The sequence below is a fragment of the Balaenoptera borealis genome, assembly GCF_965194805.1.
Source record: "Balaenoptera borealis genome assembly, chromosome: 12".
NCBI lineage: Eukaryota > Metazoa > Chordata > Mammalia > Artiodactyla > Balaenopteridae > Balaenoptera > Balaenoptera borealis.
Genome location: NC_138869.1, coordinates 29,725,943 through 29,749,464, shown reverse-complemented (window position 1 = coordinate 29,749,464; position 23,522 = coordinate 29,725,943). Strand labels below are relative to the sequence as shown.

The 23,522-nt window shown below is 43.8% G+C and overlaps 1 protein-coding gene across 4 annotated transcripts in view; it reads right to left on the bottom strand.

The window, feature by feature from the left end:
* The window catches only part of PRICKLE2 (prickle planar cell polarity protein 2), a 358,862-nt gene that overhangs the window by 141,479 nt on the left and 193,861 nt on the right, over positions 1 to 23,522 (bottom strand). The window contains exon 1 of one of the 4 annotated variants that reach the window (XM_082344702.1): positions 5,242 to 5,427. The exons of 2 other annotated variants lie outside the window; for them this stretch is intronic. The gene's annotated coding sequence lies outside the window, so the exon portion shown is untranslated. Of the gene's footprint in view, positions 1 to 5,241; positions 5,428 to 23,522 lie in introns of those variants that run through there. One more of the 4 variants, XM_082344701.1, reaches the window with a different exon arrangement.

Below are 23,522 nucleotides of genomic sequence, written 5' to 3'. Positions count from 1 at the left end.
TGCCCAGCTGAAATGAAATGCTAAGAATTCCCGTCCCAGTTACTTTTAACCCTGGATGGGGCTGGATCCTACGTGTAAGGTTTGATTTTTAAAAACCAAGGAGGGATGGGGGAGCTGAGGCCAATGGTACTCCCAATGTGAGGCAAATGGAGGTAACTCAAGTCACCGTCTATTTTGAGACAGACACAGCGCTGGCCTGTAAAAGGTACCAACCTGGACTCCATCTCTATCCCACATCCCAGGGGAAAAATGGTGCCTGCAATCCCTCCAGCACCCCAGGATGGTTTATGCACAATTGCCAGGACCAGGAAGAAGGGGGTATCAGAAATCACCATTATTCCTTCTTCCTAAAGGATCACGCTACTGTCCTGAGTGAGCAAGACTCTGGTCACACTTTCTCAAACGAGGCCTGACTCCCTTGATGCTTCCATTTCCAACCAGTGATGCCTCTGGATTCTGTGCTCTCGACAGTGTTGTGTCTCCTCTATGTCAGCTCTCATAAAATTTGAGTCTCCAGTTCGGCCGACTTGATCCTTATGGACTTTACAGCCAAATGCGTGCCAGAAGTGTACCCTACACACCCACCAAGGAAAGGCAGGCTCATACTGTACTTGAAGATGTGCTCTTTTGAATAAATGCATTTTTAAAAATAGGCCATGGTGCTGTGGTGGAAAATTCTTGCTGTGTTTAGCCCCATGTAGGGTTTTAGAATTTAAAATGGCTGCACTATGGGTTCTGTAGGACAGATGGGTAGAGGTATTTCTAGCTGAAGTACAGCCAGGGTGCTTGTCTTCTGAGTTGTGACTTCACCCAAAGGGAACTTCAGCTTTGCACTTTCATGGTGGTTTGGAGATTGCTCTGATATTCTCCCAGCTGCTTCCCTCCCCCCCTCTCCTCCTAACTCCTCCATCCAATCTCTCCGCTTCTCTCTCTCCACATCTCCCCCCTCCACCGCCTCTCCCCCGCATGCCCGCTTCTTTCTGCCTCTGCCTTGTCCCCAGGGAAATAATGGAAGAAGCAGGCCTCTGGATTTCAGACTCCGAACAAAGAACTGCTCAAACAACATGCCAAAAAAAAAAAAAAAAAAAAGAAAGAAAGAAAGCCAAGTCTCCGAAATCAGTGTCCAGGTCCCCAGTGGAGACTGCGGACTCATGATGCTGGAAACTCGGTGTGATCTTATCCAACATTTTCTCCCCTGCTCCATTCAAACACACCCCCTCTACCCACACACATTCCACACACACATGGACAAGATATAAAAACGAGAACATTTCATTAAAAACCTTTCCAGGTTGGGACAAGAGCAAAGTGCCAAGTGTCAGCCCAGAGCATTAATGAGGAAAACAGATTTTGCTAATGCCTAGCCCTCAAGCTTCTTAGCCTGCAATAGTTCATGGTCACCAGCAATGACCCGCTTATAAGCACGACAATCAGGGAGGGAGTGAAGAGAGAAAAGTTTTAGTAGATCGTCAAGCACAAAAGAATAGTCCTCACCCAAATGCCACCCAGAATTCCTGTCTGATGGACAGAGCATTTTGATTCTTGGGTGTTTGAAAACAACAGAGAAGAGAGAAGACCATGCCTTTGGCTTCTGAGGTTTCTGCTAATTCAAGGCGAGCAATACAGAAGGGAGGGGTTAAGAGCCCTGTTCAAACCTGGAGCGTTTGCAATCCATGTGTAGTAGGAGAAGCACTACACTGGGTACCAGGATTTGTCACCAGCTGTGTCATTTAGGGTGAGTTACGTTCTCTCTTTGGCCTTCAGTTTCCTCTGTTGAATGAATATGGAAACTACTGCCCCCTGTGGTTCACAGGTTGGGATCCAATGGGAAATACCAAAATCATCAGCAGCAGAAGGAAGGAAAGTCTAACACCTAGTACGAGCCAGGAACTGGGCAAGGGCGGTGGAGCCACCATTCCCCAGCAAGCCCATGAGTCCCACGAGTCCAGGGAAATTTATTTCTAATATATTTAAAAAAAATTTTTTTAATTTTAGGCTGTGCCATGCGGCAGGTGGGATCTTAGCTCCCCAAGCAGGGATTGAACCCATGTCCCCTGCATTGGGAGTGCAGAGTCTTAACCACTGGACCGTCAGGGAAGTCCCTATTTCTAATATTTATATGGGGAAACCAAAGTTCAGAGAGCTTAGGCTCTAAGGTCACGTATACGATCAGGAGGCAATGCGGGTGGGCTATTATCAAGGGATAATTATGATTCTCCATGCAAAACACTACTTTACTAAAGACCATGGCAATCTGGAGTGATCAACTCCCAATTCTGAGTTTCTGGAGAAAGAACTTCATGCCAGACTCCTCTGGTTCCTTTAACTCACTTCTAATTTGTCCTTCAGACCTCTGCACTGGAGTTCCAGTCCATCTAAATTTAAAAGAAAGACGTTGAAAGGAAAGGGATAAACAGCTGTCAAACGGCATGACTGAAGTATGCTCACTGGCAAGAGAGGAAGGGCGAAAGCCTAGCAAGGATGGGTCTTGTCTGTGGACAGAAATCAAGGGCAGAGGGCTGGGTCACAGGCAGGGGAGCAAGGGAGGCCCATTCTTTTCCCTTAACAGCCGATCCATAAGCTAAAGTCACCCATACGGTGGCATAAATGAAGCCTGGGAACTTCCGAGGAGCCATCCAGCAGGTGAAGCCATATTTAAAGGCCTCCGTGAAGGAGAAAATGTTTAGTGTCCGCACTGCACAGAAAGTGGAAAGAAAAGGCAGGCCTCTCACACATGCAGTGTTGGATCAGAGGAGAAACGTGTACAGAAATCCAGAAATGCACTGATTCCAATTTGGAGTCCGCAGCTTTCTACAGGAGACTTGTCAGCTGCCAAACAGGAGACCTTCTTTAAGGGTGCCTGAGGGGCTTCCCTGGTGGTGCAGTGGTTAAGAATCTGCCTGCCAATGCAAGGGACACAGGTTCGAGCCCTGGCCCGGGAAGATCCCACATGCCACAGAGCAACTAAGCCCCTGCGCCACAACTACTGAGCCTGTGCCCTAGAGCCCGCAAGCCACAACTACTGAGCCCATGTGCTACAACTACTGAAGCCTGCACGCCTAGAGCCTGTGCTCTGCAACGAGAAGCCACGACAATGAGAAGCCTGTGCACTGCAACAAAGAGTAGCCCCCGCTCACCGCAACTAGAGAAAGCCCACGCGCAGTAACGAAGACCCAACACAGCCAAAAATAAAAAATAATAATAATAATTTATAAAAAAAAAAAAAAAAAAGGGTGCCTGAACCCCAGCTAATGCTAGATGATTTTCATTCTACCATCCCGACACTTTTAGTTTAGCAAAATACAGTAGCCCGGACAATACACTTTATTCTGTCAACTCAGTCCATAGAGTTGAAATAGTGGAAAGTTCCTTTGAGTGGGAATGGTTTGGGACCTTGCAGTGACTGAAGATGGCACCTTTGCTGCTGGCTAAACCTCTCTGCACACAAACGGATGTGAGGATATTGCCTTTTCAGTGGACTGTCTTATTTTTTAGCAACGACGCTTAGAATAAAGATGATAAAAAGGTAACAATCACAACCACCACCACAGGAATAGTTAGTTAACCTCTATGGAACATTTATTATGTGCCTAGCACTGTGCTAGGTGCTTTTTGTATGTCGTCTCACCGAATCCTTACACCCTGCCTATTGGTTCTATTGCTCTTCTCATGATATACACAGGAAACAATACCCAGAAAGGCAGCTCGAAGTATTTTCAGCTCTTTCTGAATCCAGAGTCTGAGCCCTTGATGATAAACATCATCCCCTACTGCCTAACCTCTAAATTCCCTGTTCGTTCCTTAAGCTTCCATGAATGCACCTTCCTTCCAATTTTTTTCCCCTACGTTGCACGGTGAACCTTTACAAACCTGCCATTTCAAACAATGCTGTTTTACAATTTCTGGCGGTCCCACGATTGTTTACAGACTGTAATGCCTGATGGAGCCAACATGCTTTAATTTTCACATTAAAAAAAGAATTTCCAAGGGGAAAGAGCATTTGATGGAAAGGCAAAACCTTTACAAGCACTCAAGGAGGCATTAAAATCCAAATTTCCAAAATACAGTAATTCCGTTAGAGTTGTGACTTACTCTGGAGCCCAAGGGGACACTCATCCTGACCAATCTGTGAAAGCCATCAGCAGCCAGTAAGCCTTCTGGGAAGCAGGATTAGAGCAGCCAATTCAGCCTCCAGCAAGGAGACCAGGCTGCTTCATTTAGTTTAAGTCTCACTGAGATGGTTTAAAACACTCTCTGGGAAGAGATACTTGAGCAAACTGCAGCCTTGCAAGCTGCAGCTCTGGTACCTGACAGTCCCTGTCTACAGCGTCACAGCACACTGGAGCCCTCCCCTGACTGTGGCCATGGATGCAATGAATAGAAGCAGAACTCTCTCGCTGGGGAAATCACATACGTGCCGAAGTTATACAAGAGCCACGCCTGGACCAGCGGACGGCATCACAGCTGGTACAGATCACTTAGTCCAGTGTGATTTGGCCAAGCTCGGATTATTTATGGTTCATAAAACTCCCATGAGACCCCAGCATATTCTAAGACCACATAACAAAAAATAATGGGATTAAAAATCTGTATTTCATCGCAAGACCTCCATGGCAGATTAGTAATGCTGTGATTGGCTTTGGAGAAACCAAGAGCAAGGAGAGCTAACTGTGAACACTCTTCCAAGAAACCCAATGCAGAGAACGCACTGAGTCATGTGTTTCAGCCAGGCTGTGCAGTCATATTCTGGAGCTCTGTCACCATTTCTAATCTGAAAGCACTGGCTAAAATTCAACCTAAATAATTCCAGCGCCATTTCTTCACCTGGAAGTCTCAGCTAAGTCTTCACTTCCCAGAGCCTCTAATGGTTTCTGACATCCTGAGCCGAAATGCAAGAACACAGCCAGGTGCGTGGTTTGTTTTTAAGCCCTCTCCCCTTTTAGTATGATTATTTTTTAAGGCTAGCTACACTTCTTTTAGAGAAAAGCTGCTTCTAAAGCACCAAGACGTAAGTGTTTCTTCAGGACTTCCTAGAGCTGTGAAATGTCACTTTGCAATTGAGCTTTCGAATAAGCATAAAAAGGGAAGAGGTGCCAGAGGGCCATGGAAAACAGCCACCTGGCAAGATAACGGAGCCCCCATGTCCTGCCCCCCCCCATGCAAAGCTTCTAGATCTAGCTGTCTCATCCTTCCTAGAAAATACGCTGTTGTTCTATTTGTGAATTCGAATAAATTTCTTACCTACCTCAAGGGAGGGTGAAGTTCCCAGTCTGGATGGAAGCTTCCGCCAGACCCTCTGAGCTTGTCAATTGCCCCAGTTCACTTTTCCCCTGGGTCTGGCTTCTAAGAATGCAAGCAGGACTGCAGGCAGCCAAAGCATCTTTTTCTGGAAACCCTTCTCCACATCTGGACCCTTCCTGAAGCCAGCAGCAGGCTCAAGCCAGGGCTGCTCTGCATTCGCTCACGGAAACAACACTGCTGGATCGAGCCCCTCTTGGGATCCACCAGGCAGAGGAAAAAGTGTGACTTCTTCCCTCCCTTCGGATCCGATCGCCTTCCTGAGAACCCCAGTTTCGTCTTAACTCCCCTTCTTCATGACAATCTGCAGGAAGTCACAGACCGAAGCTTCAGCGTCACCAACTGATCCTGAGCCAGACCCCGGGGAGACCAGTCAGCTGGTCGCGGAGCCCAAGATACTGAACCAGGAAACGTGCAGCTCCGCCAAAAAATAATAATAACAGTCGGCGGAGCTGCTGGTGGTGCCGAAGTCGCTGTTGCAGTGCTCGCATCCTCCGCATGCTAATGAAGCCGTGACGTCAGCAAGTCAGTCGAGGCATCTGGATGTCCCGTCCCCTCTGCCCAGCGCTGAGATTTATTTACATGTAAATTAGCCTCGCCTTCCAAATCAATAATCCCCAAGCCAGGAAGAGGGGAAGAAAGCCTTTGCTGGATGCAAAGGCCCTAGCGACACAACCTCCAAAGGGGTACAAAAATATCACATAAGAGAAGAGAGGCTTTAAAGATACACGCCTTTTTTTTTTTTTTTTTTTTTTCTTTTAAAGGCTGTGCTCTTATGTGCCAGGGATCAGACCTGGGCACAGTTATAAACCTGAGCACCTGTTTCAGATTATATGCTACACCAACCCAGGCGTGGAATCAGAGCCTTTTTTTTTTCCCCCCCTCCAAATGCCTCTACTTTCTTTTCTCTCTCCAACTTTCATTTCAGGGTATTTGCTGGCTTGGGACTATGTCAACCTTGAATTTTTTTGCACCTCTGAGATAAAACACAAATGACTGCTTTCCTCACGTGCTTGGGTGTTGAATTAGCCCCCTCTGTCAACCCCTGACCCCAGCTCCAAGTAAGCATGAGAGATGACAAAGCATAAACCTGCCCAGGGGCTTCTGAGGACCCTTGGACCCTTAGAACACACTGCTTCCATCTCTCCATTTTACAGATTAGGAAACTGAGGTTCTGAGTGGAGAAGAGGCTTTTCCAAGGCCACACAGGGATTTCAGCAACGGTGGGCCAGAACTCACATTTCCTGGACCTCAGTCCATGACTTTGTTAAAGATCTTTGGGTCTCCAATCTCCATCTTCCTGTACCAACAAAGAGGCCTATCCAAGCAATCAGGAAGAAAGAACTCTATAGTATTGGGTAGCCCTGGGTTTGAATCCTGGCTTTGTTGGCTGCTAGAGATGTGACCTTGGACAAGTCACTTTAACACTTGGTGTCTTCAGTTTCTTCATCTGTACCATCCCTTCATTCAATAAATACTTTCTGAGCACCTAACTCTGTGCCATGAGCTGTTCTAGGGACTGCGTATAGGTACAGTGTTTGCTCTGAGCTTTAGTGCAATGAAGTAAAGATACTGAGTGGAACTGCGGTAAGAATGGATACAATACCAGTAACAGTAAATAACAGTTATTTCTGGTATTTTCGATGAAGTCAGAAAAATTCACTAAGGTTTTCCTTCCACTAGGATAGCCATTGTATCTCTCCTCTGAGTGTTTCTGTGGTCATCTTTTATTGTTTAAAATCAATTGTTCTTTCAATGTTGCCTATGCAGTATGCTGGGCCAGGGGAGAGGCAAGAGCAAGCCAATTCTTTGGACTCTGTGCCTGTGATAAGGAAACGCTGTGGGGTCCTCAGGTGGAAGGTGAGTGAAAAGCTGGGGAGGCTGGGAGAGAGGTGTATCCCATCATGTGCAGAAGTGTCCCCGAGGACAAAGCAGCCAGCACGGCTCCGTGCCCATACTCCCCACTTCCCCGCCTGAAGAACCCACCCCATGAGCTCTGCCCTTCCAGCTAGAGCTCCTGAAGCTTCAAATGAATTTCTTTGTTGGATGTGGGGAAGTTAAATTATGTCCTTTGCTATGCATAATTGTATTAATAATGCTTAATAACTTCTTTCAAACTGCTTCTCTCTGGTTCACAGAAGACCTTTCATGGTGACAATCACGGGACCTGGAATAACTTTTCACTAATAGAAACTGAATACAAGCGAGTGAGTTATACTCTGCTATAGGTCTCCATCACACGGAACTCAGAGCACGTGGGGAAGCAGATGGTTCCCCGGAACCACAGTATCCTTCAATAAGGAGATTACCAAATATACCAGTTTAGGGCCACCAATGGCCAAGGGAAAGCAGTGACACCCTACTCCGGTGTGGCCATGGACAAGTCACTTCAACTTTCTATGCCCCAGTTTCTTCATCTGAAGATGAGCCTCTCTGATGTACTTATTATCGGTGTGATCATACGAGAAGTATGAGAAGCAATTCACAAGTGACGGACAGGGAAGCAATGAAGAGGAAAGCAGAGCAGAGAGTGAAAAGAGATTCATCTTCACCTGGAGTAGATCTGACACGTGACCGTCCATTTCATAAGAGGGGATGATATGACATGGGGTCTGGAATGGAGTGCCTGCGGTCAGACCTTGGCTCTGACATTTGCTAACTCTCTGATTGGGGGCCTGAGGTTCTTATCTATAACAGGAGGGACAATAATAGGGCCTACACTTGCAGGGCTGTTTTGAAGATCAAATGATCCTCAGTGTGAAGTCCTTAGCACTGAACCCAGAACACAGCAAATTTTAGCCACTGGTAGTGGAAGTGATGACTTTTTACTATTCACTTTGGCACTAACTAGTTAAGGACTAAAGTTCAAAAGTCAGCAGGAAGTGGGTAAACAGAAGACTGCCAAATCTTCCCCATTCCTAGGGCATGACTCAAAAAGTTCACCTAATGTAGGTGAGCTGCTGACACACTCTTTCTCCATGAAGCAACACAGATACTTTTCAATGGCTATGAAACTGGGAAGCAAGAGAAATGACTAAGAAGCCTCAGGGGTCTCTCCTTCTGAATCTGCACAATAGAGCAAAATAACTGTGTTTCTGGGAAGCATGGGTCCTTCACCCATTCATTCATGTAACCATTTACTCATTAAATGAGCTCCTATGTGTCAGTCAGTGTGTTAGCCCTTAGGGACATCATGGTGACCAAAAAAGACATGGGGCCTGCCTAAAAAAGCTTAGAAATGAGAGGGGAAGAGGGGAAGACAATTACGTAAGCAATTAGAGTGTGATGCATATTATGATAGGTGCACGTGCAGAGTTCTCGAAGGTCTGATTGCAGTCAGGAGGGGGAGGGTGCAAAATCACTTTGCCAACGTCCTTTTGACAGCATGTGCTCTGTGAGTGCAGCTTAGAGGTAGGGGAGCTGGTGATCTGTGCACCACTCTTGCACAAGATGACTGAAATCACAAAATCCAGAGATCGATAATTCCTTGTGACAATTATTTTCATCCTGGAGAATATTCTATTCCGGATTTTTGGAAAATACGCTGTTAGGAATCAGACAAGGTGAGGCAACAACTACTTCGGAAATTTCAGAGATCTGGTAAATAGGGGCAAAGGTCGCCCTGTTTTTACACAACAGAGTGAAATTGCACATTCATGACAGCAAACTTCTTGGGGGTGGGGGAGGGGAGAACAGGCTATGCCTATGAGACCTTCAGAACCTTCTACTGATATAGCACAATACGATATTTATATAAATGACCATAATTGCATACAGTATATAGGAAGAGAGACAAGGAAGACAAGCTTGGTTGAGGCTGCAGTGATCAGAAATCAGGAAGAGTGTGATGTGAATCACGTTGAATGTCAAAAAAAATGTGGGGGGGAGGGGAATGAAAAAACAAGGCTATGGGGGGAAGGCCTTACTAAGCATGGCACAAAATCCAGAAGCCATAAATGAAAAGCGTGCTAAAAGTGCCGAGGTCAAATTTTAGCTGGTAGAGAGGGTGCTGCAGACACAGCAGGAAGGGTACAAATATGAGAGAAATGTGTTAGCACAAGTGCAGAATTAACAAAACTCCTCTGCACGAGCACAAGATGGCAGAGCAGGACCAACAGGACAGTGGCAGGTAATGACAAAGAGGCCGCTTCATACATGCGAGAAAATCACATCATCTTTCCATTCCAGCCAGCATTAGTCGAAATCTTGTTAGAGGATTATGGGGAAAGGGTAATCGAATCACCGCTGGTTAGCTTACAGAAGAGAAGGGTAAGTGATGACAAGGACTGTGGCCTCCCAAATGAAGGGCTTTAATGAGGACGGTCATAATGAACCGTTTTTTATCTCCATCTCCACAGGTGTAAAATAAGAAGGAATGGATTTTCAAGGAGCTAAAGAGGGATTTCACTGGGACCTAAGGAAGACGTTTGAATCCGGAGATGATAAGAAATGGCCTGGGTCACTCAGAGTAGTGGCAGCACCTTTGTTCTTAGGAGCACTTTACGAAGAAAAAGACAGCACCAGTGCTGGCTGGTTTAGACTAGCACCTTCTGGCTCTGCTATTGCGAAATCGTAACTACTATATTACTAAAGTTTCAAACCACTTATCTATTAGTAAGGGTCTTAAGTTCATTTAAGTTTATTTTACTTTAGAAAAAGGTAAGGATGTGTAATTAATTAATATATATATACACACACACATATACTGTAAGTATATATTTTATATTATATATATTTTTAAAGAATATATTCTTTAAAACATATAAACTTATGTTATAAATTATTATATAACTTATAAAACATAAAACTTCTTTATATTATGAACTTTTAGTATGTAATATATATTATATATTTTATATTATATATTATATAGTTTTAAAGAATATATTCTTTTAAAACTTATAAACTTATGTTATAAATTATTATATAACTTATAAAACATATTATAAAACTTCTTTATATTATGAACTTTTAGTATGTAATATATATTATATATTTTATATTATATATTATATAGTTTTAAAGAATATATTCTTTAAAACTTATAAACTTATGTTATAAATTATTATATAACTTATAAAACATATTATAAAACTTCTTTATATTATGAACTTTTAGTATGTAATATATATTATATATTTTATATTATATATTACATATTTTTTAAGAATATATTCTTTAAAACTTATAAACTTATGTTATAAATTATCATATAACTTATAAAACATATTACAAAACTTCTTTAGATTATGAACTTTTAGTATGTAATATATATTATATATTTTATATTATATATTATATATTTTTAAAGAATATATTCTTTAAAACTTTATAGTATGTATGTGTGTGTATATATACATATATACATACATACACATGTATATACACACACATATTGATACATAATATAAAGAGAGAGAGAAAGGGAGAGATTGATTTATACAGTTTTAAATAATCTACTCAAGAGTAGTTCTCTGACATTCTGATTTCAAAATCCAGCAAATGTTTCAAAATGAGGGAGAGGAGGCTGACAAAGAACTGTTGTATTAGTTGGGATGGGCTAGGCTATTATGCAGTAACAATCATAGATCTCAGTGATTTAACACAAAGAAAATTGATTTCTCACTCATGCAAAGTTGGCTGGAGGCCCAGAACCTCTCCAGGCACCTCCATTCCAAGCAGTGACTCAGGGATCTAGTCTGCTTCTTTCTTGTTTATCTGTGATCTTAACACATCATTTCCAGGTTACAGCAACAGAAGAAGAGAGAACTGGAGAGGCTTTTAGGTGCCTCAGCTTACAGGTGAGTGACATCACTTCTGTTGGTTAAACTAGTCCCATGGCCTCACCCAGCTGCAAGGGGGCTGGGAATTGTACACCCAGAAATAAGAGGAAAAACAGATCATGAGGAGCCCTGGTAATGCCTATCACAGCTGCCCATTTTAATTTTTGCCATGTAAATTCATTTGTAAAAAATAACACAATGTTCTAAACCCATAATGTCTTAAAACAAAGGTATGTTTAACATCAAAGAAATGATAATCGTCCTCAATGAATACTAGAGATCAAAGTTGCATCTGTTTTGCCCCAAAAGGAAGTAAACAAAATATTCTCGATTTTTATTAACTTCCAAGCAACAACATCTAATCCATGTAAGCAGAAAATAAATGAAAACTTGTGAAGCTTCTATGCTGCAGGTAAAGATAAACAAGGCACCTGAAGGTGGAGCTGCCTTCATAAGATAGAAGTGCTCAAAACAGATCCTCCTCAAGCGATTCTAACCACTTTTCCAGTTCAAGCCTATAATAATCTGTCTCCTGCAGCAGGCAGGGCATTGTCCTGGAAAGAGCCCAACAAAAAGACCTGCACTGAAATCCAGCTCTATTACCTCCTAGCTGTATGACCTTGCTAATTAACAGCCCATCATCACCTTTTCTAAGCCTCAGTGTCTCTATCTGTAGAATGGAGACATCTATCTACCAAAGTCTGGGCAGGATTAGATGAGTCACTTTCTATACAGTGCTTTGTAGAGTACCTCGCATGTAACAGGATATACACTACAGTAGCATATACTATTACTCCTCACTTGGTTTTCAGAGAAGGGAGCAAGAATGAGAGATGCAACCATAAATGATAAAATTGTTCATGCTAAACATAAGGATGACCCCCTCACCACAGCACCCCCTTCTTTCACATCCATTTATATAAGATTCCATCATCATAAGTGCTTCTCAGACCATGGACACATTTCTCTATCTTGTGAAAAATAAACTGACACACTTTCCATCCAAAAAAGAGGCCTTCCTTTTCTTTTTTTCCACCATCTTAGGAATCAGCCACATTTCATACATTTTAATTATTCTTGATCCCAATAATCTAATGCACAAAATTTTAACATAGCCTTTTAATCCTCTTTTAATTACATTAATTCAAAGGAGAAATACAGACAAGCAAGTGTGGGCAAATCAAAATGAAAGACTGCTCCCTTCCCCCAAAAGATTAAAAACTGCATCAATGATTTGAACATGTTTTGAACACATTTCCATGAAAATATTGTTAAAGTGACATGATGTGCTAGCAAACATTACTTTTGTTTTAGGTAAAGAACGCTGCACTTCATTACAGCAGCTTTTTGTAACTACTAATTTTCATTAAACATCAGAATAAAAAGCTGAATTTTCTCTATGTAAAGGACCAGAAGAACAGGCACGGATTGTACAGGGAAGCTTTGGTTTTCCAGCACTTTCTAAATGCAGGCATTCAAGCCCCTGCATGCTTCTTTTGGGAGAGAATGCTGGAAAAAACGGAGGATGCCCTGGAGAAAGACTGAAAAAAAGACTCTGCCTCATAAAATAGCAAACTGGCAACAGAGATCCGTCTCAGGAAAATTATCCTGGAACACAGAGTGTCACAGATGTACCAACTGACATACTATCTTTCTCAAAGACTGGGAAGGACTTATATCCCAGGTGTTTTGCACACTTTATCTCATTTGGTCCTCACCATAATCCCAAACCGTAGCTCTGATTATCCCACACTGATAGATGAGGTTCAAAGGGGATAAAAGAATGACACAAGGACCCACAGCTGAGATTTGGTCCTGGGTCTGATTACCAAGTCCATATTTCTTCCTCGAATTCAAAGGTTCTCAGCCATCCCCACAAAAAACAGGTGTGTCCCAAACAGGATGCGATATGTTGGAATTAACTTATTATTAAAAAACAGAGAAAAAACGCAGAAGGTTCCCTGGTCCCCCAGATTAGATGCATTCCTTTGTACAAAACTCAATAGTTCTGCTGTCGTAGATGTGTGTCCTTTCCTTTAGAACTTGTGTCCTGTTTCACAGTTTCTACAACCTTGCTTAGCAGTTCTGGTCCATCCATGTTCAGTGTTAATGATTACCTGATGAACATCTCTCTCTAACTAGACTGTGCATCTCTGAGGGCACGGACATGCCTTTTCTGGCTCACCATTCTATTCCAAGCACCTAGCAGAGTACCCGGTGACCTGACAGCTAATGAATATTTGCTGAATGAATAAAAAGTTTGACAATGACTTTTCCTGCCTAGAAATTAGAGGGAATTCAGGATTATTCCTGTAAGAACATCTCTCCGCTCATGTGCATTGCAACATGATTGTGTGAGTGGGAAAGGAAAGGACGGAGTAAACCTCTCCGACTTTCTTCGTCTAGCTTCCAGGATGTCACATTCTCCTGGTTTCCCTCCTACCCTCTGGCTGTTCTTCCTCATCCCCCTGACAGCTAAACACTGGAATACCTCAGGGCTCAGTCCTGGAACCTCTACTCTTCCCTCTCTACCTTCACTTCTTTGATCCAGTCCAGGGTCTTAAACACCATGTCCATGGCCAGACTTATTCCATGAACTCAAGGCTTTACAGATCCGTCTGCCTATGTCACGTCTACATCTGGATGTCTGAAAGGCTTCTCAAATTTAACAAGTCCAGACCTCAGTTCTTAAAACCCACCCCCCTCCCCCACAAATGTGCTCCATCTGCAGCATTCACTATCTCAGTTAATGGCAACTCCATCTTTCCTGGTTAAGAACAAACACCTTCGAGTCACCCTTCACTCTATTCTTCCTCTTGCCCTTGACAGCTAATCCAGAAGTTGGCAAACCACATCCGACCAGCCAAATCCAGTCTGCTTCATCTTTTTGCAAATACCATTTGATTGGAACACAATCTTGCCCATTCATTTATTTATCGTCTACAGCTACATTCATGCTTGGACAGAACTGAGTAGTTGCAACAGAGACGGTATGGCCACAGTTACTATCTGACCCCTTACACTGAGTATTTTGTGACCCTTGACTAGTCCTGTTGGCTCTACCATCAAAATGTACGCAGAATCTAACATCACTCCATCACCTCCCCTATTCTCACCCTGCTCCAAGCCGCCACCATCTTTCTCCTGGATGGAGATGCAAGCCACCATCAAATCTCGCCTCTACTTTTGCCCCCCTTCAGTCTATTCATAAAACTACAACCATAGTGATTCTCTGAAAACAAACATTAGAGCATGTCACACTTCCCCTCAAAACCTATCAATGCTGCCCATCTCAGAGCAAGGCCCTTGAGATCTAGGTCCCATGATTTCTCTGACAGCATCTCCTGCTACTCTCCACCCTGCTGTCACTCAAACACTGGTCCCCGAACACACCAGGCACATGCCTGCCTCCCGATCTTTACACTTGCTCTTCCCTCTGCCTGAAGTATTCCTCCTGCAGATGGTAGCCCGGCTCACTCTCTTATCTTTTCAAGTCTTAAAAATGTCACCTCCGTGAGGGCTCCCCATCCTATCTGAGACTGTCCTCCCTCCTATCTTCTTAATACTGTCAAACCTTTTCCTTACTTTATGTTTCTCCTTAGCACTTAGCAACCTTAAAATCAAATTTTTATTGAGATAATTTATAAACCACACGGTTCACCCATTCAATAGGTTTTACTATATTCATAGAGTTGTGCAACCCTTATCAGAATCTAATTTTAGAACACTTTCACTAACCCCCAAAAGAAACCCCTTAGCAAGTAGTAATCGTTCCCCATTTGCCCCACTGTTCTAGCACTAGGCAAACACTAGTCTACCTTCTGTCTCTAGAAATTTATTCTGAACATTTCATATGAATGGAATCATATAATATGTGACCTTGTGTAACTGGCTTCTTTGGTTTAGTATAATATTTTCAAGGTTCATCCATGTTGCAGCTTAGACGAGAGCTTCATTCCTTTTCCATGGCTGAATAATATTCCACTGTATGGATATACATTTTATTTATCCATTCATCAACTGATGGACATTTGGGATGTTTCTACTTTTTGACTAGTATCAATAATGCTACCATGAACATTTGTGTCCAAGTTTTTGTGATGTATGTTTTCATTTTTCTTGGGTATATATTTAGGAATGGAATTGCTGGGTCATGTGGTAACTCTGTTTAACACTTTAAGGAACTATCAATGTCTTTGTCAAGACTGCAAAATCAGTCATTAACCCTATTAGGGTTCCCTTACATGCGATTGGTTGTTTTTTCTTACTACTGCTTTCAAGATTTTCTCTTTGCCTTTCAACATTTTTACTATGATGTGTCTCAGTGTGGCTCTCTTTTCATGTATTTACTCGGAGTGCGTTAGCTTATTGGATGTATAGACTAATATCTTGCATCAGATTTGGGAAGTTTTCCACCATTACTTCTTCAAATATTTTTTTCTCTTTTTTCTTTTTTTTTCTTTCCCCTCCTTTAGTTGGTCCCATTATGCATATGTCGGTATGCTTAATGGTATCTCACATTTCTCAAAGGTTCTGCTTTTTTTTTCCTCATTCTTTTTTTCTTTTTCTCCCTACTCTTCAGACAGAATAATCTTTTACTGGTTCACCTTCAAGTCTGCAGACTCTTTCTTTCTCCAGATTAAATCTACTAGTAAATTCTTCATTTCAGTTATTATACTCTTTAACTCTAAAATTTCCATTTTTAAATAATTCTTTAAAAGAATAATTTCTCTTTATTGATATCCTCTATTTGATGAGACACTGTCATCATGCTTTCCTTTAGTTCTTTAGATAGTTTCCTATAGTTCTCTGAATATATTTATAATAGCTGCTTCGAAGGCTCTGGTAAATCTGACATTTAGGTCCCCTCACAGACAGATTCTTTTGCCTACTTTTTTCTCATGTGTATGGATCACACTTTGTTTCTTTGCATGACTCATGATATGTTTTTGAGAACTGAACATTTTAGATAATACACTGTAGCAATTCTGCACACTGCCTCCCTCTTCCCTTTCCCAGGAGTTTGCGGCTGTTTGCTTATTTGCTTCGTGACTGGCTAGTCAAGCTGAGTGAAGTCTGTCTCCCCTGCAGTGTGCACACTCTGACGTTGCTCCTCAGAGGACAGGAGCACCGTCTCCCTGAGCACCCGGCTGGTCTATTATTTATCGGATTCACACCCAGCTATTAGCCTCCGCTAACTGCTAGCTGATTATTCTACTTACTGTTTTCCACCAGACCCTGAAGCATAAATTGCTCCACCATCTCATCTGACTGAAGTAGGGCTCCTCTGCAGAGGCAGGGTGTTGCCAGTCTTTGAGGTTGTCCCTCCCAGGGGGAAACCATGGCCCTAGACTGAGATCTAGGGAGAGATGGAGCCCCACCTTCTTGGCTGCATATTTCCAGAGTAGAATTTCCATCACACCGATCTGTGTTGGGGGAGAACAGGGGAGATGAGCGGGTCATGGCTCAAATGCCATACCCTCTCTGTTCTTACCAAGATTTAATAGATTTTCTTGAATAGCAGTTTCTCCATTTGTTGCATACACTTGGGACAATTTTTCGAAACCATAAATGCTTGTTTTTTTTTAATAAATAATTTACAGCAGTCAAACAACTGTTTCCCTGGTTAATTTAAAGGGTGTGCCATGCTTCTCACACTGCCATTTTGAAGTTAATGTCCAGCACTTCACACTCTTAAATCACTATATGATTTACTTGTTTATGTTGCTTTATGCTCTGATTCCCTACAGAGCCCTAGAATGTACGCCCTATGCTGTGGTGAGCGGGTGGGGGGGGCACAGAGTTTTGTCAGTTTCAGTCAGCACCCTAACCTCAAAGCCTGGAACAATGCCTGGTACACAGTAGGTCTTCAATAAATATGGGTTAAACGAATGGAATACCCATGAACAGCAGCCTATCTTATGTATGCCATGGCTGACCATAAATTGCCATGGCTGCTGATTCATTCATGAGACAGTTATGGATAACTGCAGTCCTATATTTCCACAGAACATTTTTTTGCAGTTCCCTCAGAAGCTGATCACAGCCCTGGGAGACTGTCACACCTGTGACTGTTGTCAGGCAGATGACTGATGGAGAAGAAAGAGTGAGAAGTATAGCTATGGCATACATATCCCTCAACCCCTCAACCCTCTGTGCTGGATTCCACCTCTGCTCTTTTTTCATCTTAAATATTCTTTAACATCTATAAATAGCTTGCTATAAAGGGCGTCTAATTTATCCTGGTTTGAAAAAAAAGTCCTGCTATAATGGAACTAGTCCTGGAAATGGAATCAGGAAGCCTGTGTCTGATTCTGGGCTCTGGCTCTTGTGGTCTGTGTGCCACTGGGCAAGTTACTTAAACTCTCCATTCTTCAGAAGCCTCCTCTGAAAAACGTGAATAATGGTGAGAACTGATTGTAATATCTTTTCTTGTCGTATGAGGTCAAACAACCTTTGCAAGGCATTTTGCACAGTGTCACACACACCCAGAGCACTCAATAAGTGTTAGGTACTATTATGATTATCTGTAAAACAGAAATCAGAGACCTGCTCAGCCATCACACTGGGGTGATCCGTGAATTTAATGAGAGAGTGGCTAGGAAGGTAGATTGTTCATGTGGATGTATCATGCAAAATTACCTTCTTAGAGCTACAGAACGAAGTCTTTCTGACCTGCTGGGCTGAGAAAAAGCCTCACCAGTGTTTGCTTCTGTTCTAATCCATCACGCTGCTCCTCCAGGCCTGTGCTCCCATGACTCAAGCCCCAGGCTCAACGAGGCCCTGGAGGAGAAGTGGAAATCCTGTCTGAAGACCCTCACCTTCCCTCAGGGAGGAAGTTCCTGGAACAAGGCTATCATTTTGAACTCCGTCTTCCAGCCACCATCTTGCTCAACAGAAGACCAGGCGAAGGCAGAGTCCAAACTACAAAAAACATATCTGAACTTGAACTTCCAGACGAAAGGAGCGGTGGAAGAGGTTTACTTATCCACCATAACCTGCTTCCCTTCAGAGAAGCGGGTCGTGTTTGACCTAACATGAGTCTGAACCACCAGGAGAGCCAGTGTCTGGCGGAGACAGAAACGTTCCCAAAGGCCAGGGACCTCTGGGTATCAGGCAGGACGTGTCCAAGGTCAAATCCTGACTCTGCCCCTTATTATTAGCGGTGTGAAATGGGACAAGTCACTTTTTCTCATGAGCCTCATCCAACAATCTCTGCCTCATGGACTTTCTGGACTATATGAAATAATACAGGCAAAGTTACCAAGCACATAGCAGGTTCTTAAAAAGCGTTAATGCAGTCTGAGTGTAAACGTACCACAGTCAGGACGGTGAGGCACCATCCCAAGCCCTCCGACTGGAGCGGCGATCGGCACCCGCGGATCAGTCCCCCGCCCCCCGCCTGTATTCTTCCCTGACTCTGAGGCCTGCGGAGCCCCTGACAGCCGGGGCGGTTTGCCTCTTGCCTTGTTTATGCTGCCTGCTCTCCACGACACCAGTGCAAGCAGGAACCCTGCTGGTGTGTCTTCGGGGTCACCAGGGGACAGGCCCAGATGGATGTCAGAGCAGGCTGCTGTGGTGAATTATTTAGCACCCCTGCTCCGAGGTAGCAGCCCCTGACTCATCAGGCAGGAGCCACATTCCTCTTCCCTTAAATGGCACATGCAGAGCCCTGCTAGGGGGTGGGGCTGGCACAGTCTTCACTGCTCAACTCCTCACAGCTGGGGCGGCTGTGGAAGGAAGGGATGTAGGAGCCCAGCCAAAAAGAAGATACACAGAAGAGGAGGTGCAGCTAGCTCCAAGGAGGAGAGCCAGATTACTGGCAACCAGAAACACCAAGAATGAAAGAAGGTCAGGGTCAGCCAGTGACTGGAGACAGCTGCCCCGAGAAAACAGGGATGTTTCTTGGAGGGATCCTTTGGCAGAGATGAGAATCATCAAGTGCTACCCATGGACACTCCAAAGGCCTCTAGTCCTTTGGGAGCTCCAAGGTGACTGCTCTCAGGAGCGCCTAGCCACAGGGACATTAGCGGAGAGAAGATTTATAAGCCAGGTTTGTAAGTAGCATTTACTGTACACACAACATCTCACTGAACCCTCCTGACAACCCTTCAAGGTTATATCAATAGTCCTTTATCACAGATAAAGAAACTGAGATTTGGAGAAGTCAAAATCGCCGTAACTGCAAGCATTCATCTAACTACTGAACCTATTTCCTTTTTCTCCTATTTATTGCTGTTCTTGAAACTTCCATTTAGCCAGCTGAATCTGCCCTTCCCATTCCATCCATCCTAGGTTCGGGTTCATCTGGATATAAGGGACGCTTGAGTGGGGCCAGTTATGGGGGGATGCAATCACACCACTAAGAGATTGACTGGGTCAAGGAGAGCAGTTGGAAAAACAAGGTACCCCAGGGCTAATGGGCAAGTTCCCGTGCTCGTCATGAATGCCACGAATGCAGGGTTAGGCAGTTACAGCCCCTCTTCGTGGAGTTGTGGGACGCGGGAAATACAGGCACACCTCGGCGATACTGCAGGTTCAGGTCCAGACCACCTCAATAAAGTGAATGTCGCAACAAAGTGAGTCACATGAATTTTTTGGTTTCCCAATGCATGTAAAAGTTATGTTTACACTATACTGTAGTCTATTTTTTAAAAATATTTATCTTTTATTTTTGGCTGTGCTGGGTCTCAGCTGCGGCATGCGGGATCTTTCATTGCGGCGCACAGGCTCAGTTGCCCCGTGGCATGTGGGATCTTAGTTCCCCGACCAGGGAACAAACCCGTGTCCCCTGCGTTGGAAGGCGGATTCTTTACCACTGGACCACCAGGGAAGTCCCATGTAGTCTGTTAAGTGTGTATTATCTCTAAAAAAAAAATGTACATATCTTAATTTAAAAATACCTGTTGCTAAAAAATGTTCATCATCTGAGCGTTCAGTGAGTCATAATCTTTTTGCAATAGTTTAACACCAAAGATCGCTGATCACAGATCACCATAACAGACGTAATAATAATGAAAAAGTTTGAAATATTGCGAGAATTACCAAAATGTGACACACAGAGACCTGAAGTGAGCAAATGCTCTTGGAAAAATAACACCGACAGACTTGCTGGAGGCAAGGTAGCCACAAAACTTCACTTTGTAAAAAAACACAATATCTGCAAAGTCCAACAAAGTGAAGTGCAATCAAACGAGGTCTGCCTGTACTGAACACTCTCGATACAGTGAGAGCGTCTTTTCAAGCTAAGGGAGTAGGGCCTGGATGCCCTTCTAATTGAGGAAACAGAGCAACTCTGTAGGACTCTGAGGATCCAGAGAGTCCTTCACGTCCCTGTGTGGGCCATGCAATGCCTCAGTGAGTCTGTCCTACGGGTTCTATGGACTTCATTCCTCTCCCTTGGCCAACTCAGCCACCTGCCTGATAGAGTGGGTATATTGAGGCCGCCCACACAGCATGGCGCATCTGAGCTCTTGGTTCTCCAAGTGTGACCCCGACTAGCAGTATCAGCTTCCCCAGGGAACCTGTGGACCAGGCAGAGTCTCAGGCTCCGCCCAGACCTACTGAACCTGGAGGTGGAGCTTGGTCATCCCAGTTTTTACAAGCCCTCCAGGGGATTCTGCAAGTAGGCTTAAGTATAAGACCCAGAGGTCTAAGTAATCACCAGGAACTGCTGTTGGGAGCCAAAAAAGAAGAAGGGATGAACAAGGGCATGAGACAGTAGGGGCCTCTGAGGGTCCAAGATGGCAAGCTGAAGGCCTGGAGACAGAATCTGGCCCACATAAGGGTTTTACTGAGTCTACACCAGAGGTCAGGAAACTGTAAAGGGCCAAGTAACATGTATGTTAGGCTTGTGGTCTCTGACTCTGGCACAGCTATTCAATGCTGCTGCTGTAGCCTGAAAGCTAACAACCTGTAAGCAGATGGGCGTGGCTATGTCCCAATAAAACTTTATCAAAACAGGTGCTGGGCTGAATTTGGCCTGCCGGTTGTGGTTAGCCAACCCTACATCTGGAACAACAGCTTCTCTTAAAAAAGTAAAAATAAAAACACAAAAGCACTCAGAAGATCTGGCCATTCTGAGCTCAAGTCCCCAAAAGGCAGCAATCAGCTAGAGCTGAATGGGCAGCCCTCTTCCCTGGGGACACCGTCTCTAGTTTTCCACAGTCCCCACGGATTCTCTCCTAAATACTAGGGCAGAGCCAGTTCACATTTATTATCCTGCTCTTTTTCTCCTTTATCTACTTATACTGACATAAATGTGCATTTGTACATACACGTGCATATGTACGTGTGTGTGTGTGTGTGTGTGTGTGTGTGTATTTTAACACCCACAGGCTTTCAGTGCTTTATTTTTACAGAGACGCCCGTACATCTCAGTTTTCTCCAAGGGCTTTAATACCACAATAGTATGAAGCCTGGTTTAGAATTTGGGGATGGGGGCTCCAGCCCTAGAATTGACCTTGCAGCTATAACTTGAGCCAGACTGTGGCCCGCTCGGAGGATCCTCCTGTGTTCAAGTGCAGAAATCATCCTTCCCTTCCTTCCCTCTCAGGGCTGCTGTGTGAACAAGCCAGCAGTACCACCCGGGAAAGCAGCAAAAAACAGCCTAATGGTCAGCAGCCCGAATCACGCCTTCAGGATTGGCCAAGCAGGGGAATAGATTCTGTTTTTATTTTTGTTTTGTGTTCCTCCTACATCAGGTATCTAAACACCTCCCTAAATCAAAATGGATAATACTCCACAGCATTGGTCCTCTCATTACTCGCCGCACATCCTATGAATGACAGACCATGGAAAGAAATCCCTCCACATACGTTATTTTGCTCAGATCAGCTAAAGATTCTTTGGGAAGCTCAGAGTAACAGGTGTGCCTTCTACTCCTCTGTTCTCTTTCCTGTAGGCAGTATAAGGGATCAGAGGTCTTATTTGGAAACTTCTACCCTCATTCAGTTTTCCTTCCTCCTCTTCCCATCCTCACACTAACCCCAATAAATAAACAATGTGCACAGGACGATAATGATCTTTTCTTAAAGAAGGAAAAGGGCATATTTAATGTCACCCTCTCAGCAGTCTACCTGGAACCTTGCATTTTAATTTTAACTCAAGTTACATAAACACAGTACTGTGTTCTTCGAACTATGCATTTTCCTCAGGGGCCTTTCCATCAAGGAAATTCCTCCACTTAACCACCCCTCCCTCTTTCTTCAACTTGTACCCCTTTCCCCACCCTGTCTACTCCAGAAAAGGTCTCTTGAAAGAAAATACATAAATCTTCACCTTATCGGAGTGGAATGTTTGCACAAAGAATCACAGAGATTTCTTTGATTGGTTACACAAGTTAATTTTCCATTTACATTACAGAGCAACAATTTATTCTACAATAAAACTAGCCAACCCTAAGAGTCCACTTCAGTCGACACCTTGGCAGGGGGCCAAGATTCCTGGACTCTTTCCCTCCCACTGCTCCGCCTCCCTCGATCCCACAGGGCCAGGCCACCGCTACTCTACAGCTGCTTCTCTCTTTGGGTGCGTTTCGCCTACTCCATCTCCTGTGTGTTTAAGACAGTGAGCGCCAGTCTGTGAATGACAGTCGGTGGGTCCTGCCAGCATTAACGGTGGAGCCAGGAGCATACCTGGCCATCTGTAAAAGCACTGGTTGACTGAGGTGTTTATAAAAGGCAAGAGACAATGATGAGAGATGGCTGGGATGATTAACCAAGCACTTACTGTGTCCCAGTCATCCCAAGATAGGGAAGGAATATTTCCATTTGAGGGATGAGAAACATGAGGCTTAAGAGTGTAAATTATGGCCCTGAAGAAGAACAGAAAGCGACAGAACAGGGTTTGGAACTTGGGTCTGTCTTGTACCAAAGCCAGTGAGTGACTCTTAAATGCAGACATGTATTGAGATGCACTTGTGTACACAACTCTAAAAATAGGGATACCGACCGTTGAGTGTAGGCACCTTTTATTTACCTTCTGTGAAAGGTGGTAAAGAGGACGCTCCTAGGCTGGGTCCAGTGTGTTCCAGATAATTCTTTGCTGTGAGGGTCTGTGCTCCATACGGTACAGTGTTTGTCAGCATCCCTGATTTCTATCCACCAGATGCCAGCAGCACTCCTCTTCCCAGTGGTGATAACTAAAAATGTCTCCAGACATTGCCAAATGTCCTCTGGAGGCCCCATAGGGAACCACTGGTCTAGTAGTTTAGAGATCCTACCTTGCAACAAGTCACTACTGCCTCTTTGGAGGCCATAGAAGGTAGAGCTTAAGAGCACAAATTCGGGTATCAAACATGCCTGAGTCAGAATCTCAGCTCTGCCACTTACTAGTTCTGTGAACTAAGAAGTATTCCACCTGTTTGAACCTTTCCGTGTAAAATGGGGGCAGATACTAGTATTCTGAGGATTAACTGACAAAATGTAGGTGAAGCCCTTA